The 7,553-nt window shown below is 40.3% G+C and overlaps 1 pseudogene across 1 annotated transcript in view; it reads right to left on the bottom strand.

Moving 5' to 3' along the window:
- Positions 1 to 2,126: 2,126 nt before the first annotated feature.
- LOC144640575 (uncharacterized) overlaps positions 2,127 to 7,553 on the bottom strand; it is a 6,252-nt pseudogene continuing 825 nt past the window's right edge. The window contains exons 2-6 of the transcript XR_013568411.1: positions 7,195 to 7,296; positions 6,649 to 6,750; positions 6,093 to 6,196; positions 5,643 to 5,790; positions 2,127 to 4,721 (exon numbers count right to left, since the gene is read on the bottom strand). The product of XR_013568411.1 is annotated as an uncharacterized LOC144640575 (transcript). The remainder of the gene's footprint in view (positions 4,722 to 5,642; positions 5,791 to 6,092; positions 6,197 to 6,648; positions 6,751 to 7,194; positions 7,297 to 7,553) is intronic.

Raw genomic sequence — 7,553 nt, 5'->3', positions numbered from 1 at the left:
AACATCTGAAAAACCGATCGTAAAGTTGCTTCAACAGAAAGGTTATCAGTTGATTGATTTTCCTGATTATCGGCTGGCTGACAATTTCCCTTGTCAAATTCCTATCTAGACACAGGACAGACCGTCCGTCATTATCGGCTCGCGTTATTAACCGTGCGCAGCCGGTTCATAATCTGGCTGGCATTTTTTGTCTTTTTTTTGTAGTTTTTTTTTGTAGTTTTTTTGTCGGTAAATCGTTCCAGACCCACGCGGCCCAGCCGGCTCCTTTGTCACGGTCACGCAAGATTTGATATTTACTAGCGATCACTCGTTTAACATGAACACTCTGCTCTCTGTCTAGTGTGAAATGCATAACTTTGTTTCATTCGAGTGTTTTACCAGAAGAGAGGGCTGAATAATCACATAGCGAAACGAAAGTCCACTCGTCCACTATGTCCAAGCTATTTAGAACTACCACTACGTCAGACCCACGCGATCGCTCGCGTGTAGCTATGTAGCTAATCATTCTCTTATTTTAAATATTTGCGAATACAGTCAACTCTCGCCTTGCGGACACTCCGCTATTGCGGACACTCGCTATTAAGGACAAAATCCAAATCCCCGGCGAAAGGGGTTTGACTGGAAATGACTCCCGCTATTACGGACTCTCGCTATAACGGACACAAAACGACGCCCCGAGCGTGTCCGCTATAACGAGAGTTGACTGTACTCTGCGCTCTGTTTGTGTGAAATCCTTTTTTTGTGATTCACGCGTTTGGCTCGGAGCGAGTACAAGTCGTACAATTTACCCGGAATGTGTTGAATATTGCAAAACAACGACTTGTTTTCTGGATATTCCAATTTTTGTTTTGGGAATCGAAACGAAAATTGCAAGCCCAGCAAGAATGTGTCAAGGCACGGGAAATACGTCATCGCGCCAGGGGAATTACCTGCTGAATCGCACAGTTAGATATGCTCTATTTATACTTGCAAAAGATCGTCGGACGACGCTAAACGGAGAAATACAGTGGCATGGCCTTAGGCTACTCTTTATTTTGGCGTGAAATAGACTTCTTTTTAATGCCAATCACGAACTGGTCTCGGTTTGCTTTTCTCAACATTCGGAACAAAATAAATATTTAAATGCGTAAGCAGGAATTTATCCGGCCAGGCAAAAGATGACGTGATGAAGGAAATTCATCTTACGCACACTTCGTGACTCACGCAAACACGACTTGTGTGTTTCTCAAGTGACTGCTTTTCTAAATATTTTTTACTGTGTGGCGCCGTGCCATTAAGTGCACGGTTATAAACTGCTTGAAGTTTCTCGTTTATTTAAATTTTAACAGAGGCACGTTGCGGTACAGTTAAAAAACCTATCTGTTAGTAGACCTCGCGACAAGCCTACTTTCATAAGCGACGAACAAAAGCCAGGATGGCAAGTACATAAAACGCACTAAATGAAGATGTAACCGTGATTATCGGCTGGCTGGGAATTTCCCTGTCCAAATTCCTGCTTAGACTTACAAAATTATAAATAGACTACGCGGCTCGCGTTTCAGCTCGTCCATGTCCAATACTCTCGAACTGATACGACCCGTGAATGACACGTAATAAAGTGTTAATCAAAAGATTACCTGCATGTCAAGGCAAGTCCTGTTTCGCAATAAATATTGAAATTCAGTTAAAAAAAAAAAGCTCAGATAACGACGCAAAAAAGTAAGCTTTTGCCGAGACCAGTCGATAGTAAGCCAGAAAGTATTTTTCATCGAAAACACGCGCAATGGTCTTACGGTAGTTGTTCTTTTCTCGACTCAAAATTGAAACCCTTCTTTCTAAGTGTTGACAGCTTATTATTGCAAACACTCGCCATCAAACCGCAAGTGTTCATGCGGGACGTATTCATCACCCACAGCGAAGAGTATTCCCTTGGGAGTTTATGAGAACTGACTAGTCGATCCACAGGGTGAAATTAAGCCCAACTACAATACTCCTATGAAAATTAGTCGTAAAAACGAAATCTTAATTCGATGAAAGCTATTTATTTCTCCCAATGTAATTTAATATATTTATTGTGCACTTATTGAGAAAATGAGTAAATTTTGAGATGTTTAATCGATCAGAATATTTTTCTTGCACTTTCTAGTGGTAAGAAGGAAAGCAAGTGGCTCAATTTATGTTATCTAAATTCCAAAAACATAGTGTTGGTTTCACACAAGAGAGAAAAGCTTTATATTCCACGTGACAAGAGTTCTTTATGAACACTAAAATTAAAGTCCCTGATTGCTTTACTTTGAGTCAGAGTCAGAGTCAGAGTCCTGTTCAAGCGCGAAAGACCGATAGCCATGTTCCAAGTGGCGGAGTTCACTAATTGCCGCTTCACCTATCTGATTACCAGACAAATCCAACTCTGTCAGAGATATATTCAACTTTAGTGCTTCAGCTAAACCAGTAGCACCATGGTCACCAATCCTATTATCAGCCAAATCCAACCGTCTCATAGTTGTGTTCCCTTTGAGAGCTTCTGCTAGACTAGCAGCACCCTGGTCATGAATGTGATTTTTAGACAAATCCAAACGTGTCAGCGTTGTGTTCCCTCTAAGTGCTTCACCTAAACCAACAGCGCCTAGGTCACTAATCAGATTGTCAGCCAAATCCAACCGTCTCATAGTTGTGTTCCCTTTGAGAGCTTCTGCTAGATCAGCAGCGCCCTGGTCATGAATGTGATTTTTAGACAAATCCAAACGTGTCAAAGTTGTGTTCCCTTTAAGTGCTTCAGCTAAACCAACAGCGCATCGGTCACTAATCAGATTGTCAGCCAAATCCAACCATCGCATAGTTGTATTCCCTATGAGAGCTTCTGCTAGACTAGCAGCACCCTGGTCATGAATGTGATTTTTAGACAAATCCAACCGTGTCAGAGTTGTGTTCCCTCTAAGTGCATTAGCTAGACCAACAGCGCATAGGTCACTAATCAGATTGTCAGCCAAATCCAACCATCGCATAGTTGTATTCCCTATGAGAGCTTCTGCTAGACTAGCAGCACCCTGGTCATGAATGTGATTTTTAGACAAATCCAACCGTGTCAGAGTTGTGTTCCCTCTAAGTGCATTAGCTAGACCAACAGCGCATAGGTCACTAACCAGATTGTCAGCCAAATCCAACTGTCTCATAGTTGTATTCCCTCTGAGAGCTTCTGCTAGATCAGCAGCAACATCATCATGAATGTAATTTTTCAAATCCAACCGTGTCAGATTTGTATTCACTTTAAGTGCTTCAGCAAGAACAACAACGTCAGCCTCACTTAACCTCACTTCTACAGTGAGAGTTTGAAGTGTAAGAAATGACCCAAACACACGTGCCAATTTTATGTGAAAATTGCTGTTTTCTTTTCTACATTCTCTAATACACTCCAATAAAACATAAAAGCAGTAATTGTCATCTTCATGGTTCACTTGTGTCGTTATACTCTTGACAAGAGCTGCTGTTGTTTCCTCGCAACGTGCCGCTATCATGCCACATGTGAATTTAAGCACCTCTTTCAGTTCATGGTAGTATCTTCCGTCAGTCGCTATGCTGTCAGCACTGATTTCTTTGTCGAGAAGCTGACAACACAGATAAAATGCTGCAAAGAATTCTTGGAAACTCTTGTGCAGAAAGCTGTAACGTCGTTGCGGTCTTAGTTTGCTGCATCCTGGCTGAACTGACAGAAATCCGAATCCAGGTAAGTCAGCTGAATGGCTTCCAAGCTCACTTTCCTCAAAGTCCAAGTTGCCCTCATGCAGACACTTCAAGGTGTTTCAACTGAGTTTTGTGAGCTTCAATGAGATCCTCGTTGTTTTCTGATAATTCTTTCTTCTGTATGTATCGTCTCAAGACACACTGTACTATTTCCAGGTATAGTTTAGCTCTACTTTCTGGAAAAACGCCCTGAAATTCTTCGCAAACAAGGCAAAGAAGTGCAGTGTTCAGAGGATTTGCTGCCATTTCTTTTAGGTTTTTATCGTTTATTAGCTTGCGATAGAGCTCGACGGCCAAAGACTGCGTAGTTTTGAAGTACTTTACGATAAACTTCCGTGCATCTTCTTCAGTAAATCCTTCGATCTCCAGCAGGGTGTCACAGTGTATTCTTACCTTCATTCCAGCCTCGTGCCGTGCCGTAGCAACCAATCGACATTTTGAAAGTACTCTGCCCTGAATGATTTCTGAAAACATTGGCAGTTTATTCGCTGGAACCTCATCTAATCCATCAAGTATCAGCAATACGTTTGACTGGTTTTGGCGAATGAAGTTAAAGAATCTTTCTCTGACGTCTTCTTTAACATCTCGAGGCAGAAGTTGATCATCAATGGCCTCCCACAGGTCAGACTTCATATCACGACACCTCAGTAACAACACTGTTTCGAACCTTGGAAAGCAATCCTCTGCTTCTTGTTTTCCTGTAGCCCAGTCATATACAAGCTTTTTGCAGTATGTTGTCTTTCCCATACCAGGTTTTCCTTCAATTAAGACTGTTCTTGGTTGTGGACATTCTTCATGTGGTTTGAAGATCTCAGACATGTTAATAGTGTTGGTTGTCGCTGTTCCTCTCGTTTTTTTCCTGGTAACTACTTTAAGTCTGGTGAAAATATCATCAAGATGAAAGTGAAATTCTTCACACCATGGAAACGGAGCAAGCCAACCCTCGCGGAGTTTGTAGAGTTGACGAATTCCATCAATAATCTCGGTTGGATCAAAAACATCTAAAAGTAAATAGATGAAAGCCACTTCAAGTATCTTGTCTATCCAGAAATATAAATTTAGACGGCCTGAGATCCGGTTATTTCTTAACATAAGACAAATGGAAAGTTAGCAAGACAAAGAAAATATGAAAAACAGGAATAACAGAAAGACATTCTCTTTTTAATCTTCTCTACCTTAGCTCGCTCCCTAGCCTGCAACAACTGACATGCATTCTTCTTGTTTGGTTTTTACTTAAATATTGTCTGCATCCTATAAGCTGTTTTCAAGATGAACTTTAAAAAGGCTTCAAAGGATTTAACAGGGTGAAATCTGTGAGGTGCGGAAAATATGCCACCTAAGCAAAACGGATATAAATTCCTTTATGGTCGCACGCGTGCGACATAACGGAAATAAAAGCATTCATATAATTGCTCGAACAGGAATGGTGGAATTCAAGCAGTAATCTTACAGTTTGCCTCGGTGACCTATCCTGATAATTTTAATAGATGCAACATTCAGTATAAACTCTAATTTTGGGGCTTTATTACAGTCAACTCTCGCCTTGCGGACACTCCGCTATTGCGGACACTCGCTATTACGGACAAAATCCAAATCCCCGGCGAAAGGGGTTTGACTGGAAATGACTCCCGCTATTACGGACTCTCGCTATAACGGACACAAAACGACGCCCCGAGCGTGTCCGCTATAACGAGAGTTGACTGTATTGATAAAGTTATAGAGTACAATTTTTGAAATTTCTCGAATACCATTTGTTATACATTTGTGAGGAATGTTGTTAAATTTGAAAGGCGCAGTTAAAACTCGTAGGTCATCGTCACCAATGCAAAATGCCTTCATCCAGACAAAACTAGTCAGTTTTTCATGAATTTTTTACTACAACATTTGGCTACATTCACCCAAAAAATAGCAGTAGATCATACCTTCCATCGTAGGTTTCTTTTTTACAGGAGACAGTTGGTTCATTATAGTGTCCAACTTTTCTCTGATCTTTCCAATTTCACCTTTCATCTGCTCAAGTTTGTCCTTGCCGTTCTCTGAAAATAAACAGGTACTCTGTGTGATTGGCCCCTTTTAATTTACACTTTTAGGTAACAAACAACAAAAGTCCTGAACTTTCTACAAATATTATAATACATTACATTTAAAGTATACAGTCAACTCTCGTTATAGCGGACACGCTCGGGGCGTCGTTTTGTGTCCGTTATAGCGAGAGTCCGTAATAGCGGGAGTCATTTCCAGTCAAACCCCTTTCGCCGGGGATTTGGATTTTGTCCGTAATAGCGAGTGTCCGCAATAGCGGAGTGTCCGCAAGGCGAGAGTTGACTGTATAACAATAAGCGTCAAAATATTTAGCATTCGTTCCACGTCACAATACGTGTAATCATGTTTGCTCCTTGTGCTTCCTCTTCAATCTTGCGTAAAAAACACTTTCCGTTGTCACAAACAGGTGGCAGGTTATAAATTCCAAGTTTTTCTTTGATGCGACAAGAAAGTTGAAGTGCGGGAAATATCGAGGAGCGCTGATTTGCATAATTGGTAATTTTCTCTTCGTGCTTTCGAGGGGGTGGGGGATAGGGGACCGCTCATAGTCTAAGGTAGCAATGAAACCTGACATGTATGATAAGGGCTTGGAGGCAAATTAGGCCATGTTTGCTTCGTGAAATCGGGAGGTTCGAGAATTCAGGGGTAAAAATACAGAGAAGTACTATCCAAGGTAAACGAAAATTGGTTCGAGAATTCGGGAGTTTCGAGAAACAGAGGGTTCCAGAAATCGGAAGTCTACTGTATTAAGATTATATCAAGGTAAATAAAAAAATAGTTTCGTGCTGATCTGATCATTACCATTTTATTTCACTTCTGTTTTATACATAGCCTTTGTCGCAGGCTGCACTGAAATCACTTTATTAGGCGGAATTCAACATATGCCTTCCTCCTTCGTTTCTTCTTTTGGTGTCATTTGACTATTCAACTTCTCACTGATGCTTCGTACTTCACTTCTTAGCTGCTTTAAATTATCTCGGGTTTCGTCTAAAGATAAGGTGTTATACATCAGTTTTGTACATTCATTCAAGTCAATCCATCAAACCAAAACTTTATTAATGTTTTAATCAGATTATCTACAGCACCTAGTTGTCATGATGTCACAAAATATAAGCAATGTGAGCAAAGTGAGCCCACCAAAACAAGCCATGGGATTAGCTAGGTACAGAAAGTGATATTTTGAATTCAAACTATTCAGAGAAGACAAATTGAGTTGTTAGTCCAGGGAAGATACGGAACATTATAATTTTCACTGAAAGAACTACACCACGATTATTTTAATGCAGATTTTATAAGCTCAAAGCTGAGCATAGAATGGACTACACCAAATCACTACCTCTTCAGTTCTTTTCACCTTTGCAAAACTTTTTCTTTCGCTAGATCTGTTTTGAACTGTGCCAGAATTATTTCCGATTTCCATTTAGAACCGACCTTTATCCTTGATTTCTTCTCTTTGTGCCATCAAAATGTCCACCTTGTCGCTCATGTTTCCTATCTCACTTTTCATCTGTTCAAGGTTGTTTCTGATTTTGTCTGAGGATGAAAGATTAGCTTTCGTTTAAGTGCGATAAAATCTTGTGTTTGACTGTGCCACTAAATGCAATGGAATTTTCCTGAATGACATGATCTATGCAGGATTATTATGACTACTAATAGTTATATCAAAATAATGATGATGATGATGATGATGATGATAAACATTTATATAGCGCAATTTCCAAGCAAAGGTTGGCTCAAATGCACTTTACAATAAATTGGTAACGAGTACCTTCAAGTAATTCTAAGGTATA

This window comes from Oculina patagonica, unplaced genomic scaffold, assembly GCF_052425735.1.
Source record: "Oculina patagonica isolate OP01 unplaced genomic scaffold, crgOcupat unplaced36, whole genome shotgun sequence".
Lineage (NCBI taxonomy): Eukaryota > Metazoa > Cnidaria > Anthozoa > Scleractinia > Oculinidae > Oculina > Oculina patagonica.
Note: the sequence above shows the minus strand (reverse complement) of the source record. Positions and strands in the feature narration are given on the sequence as shown.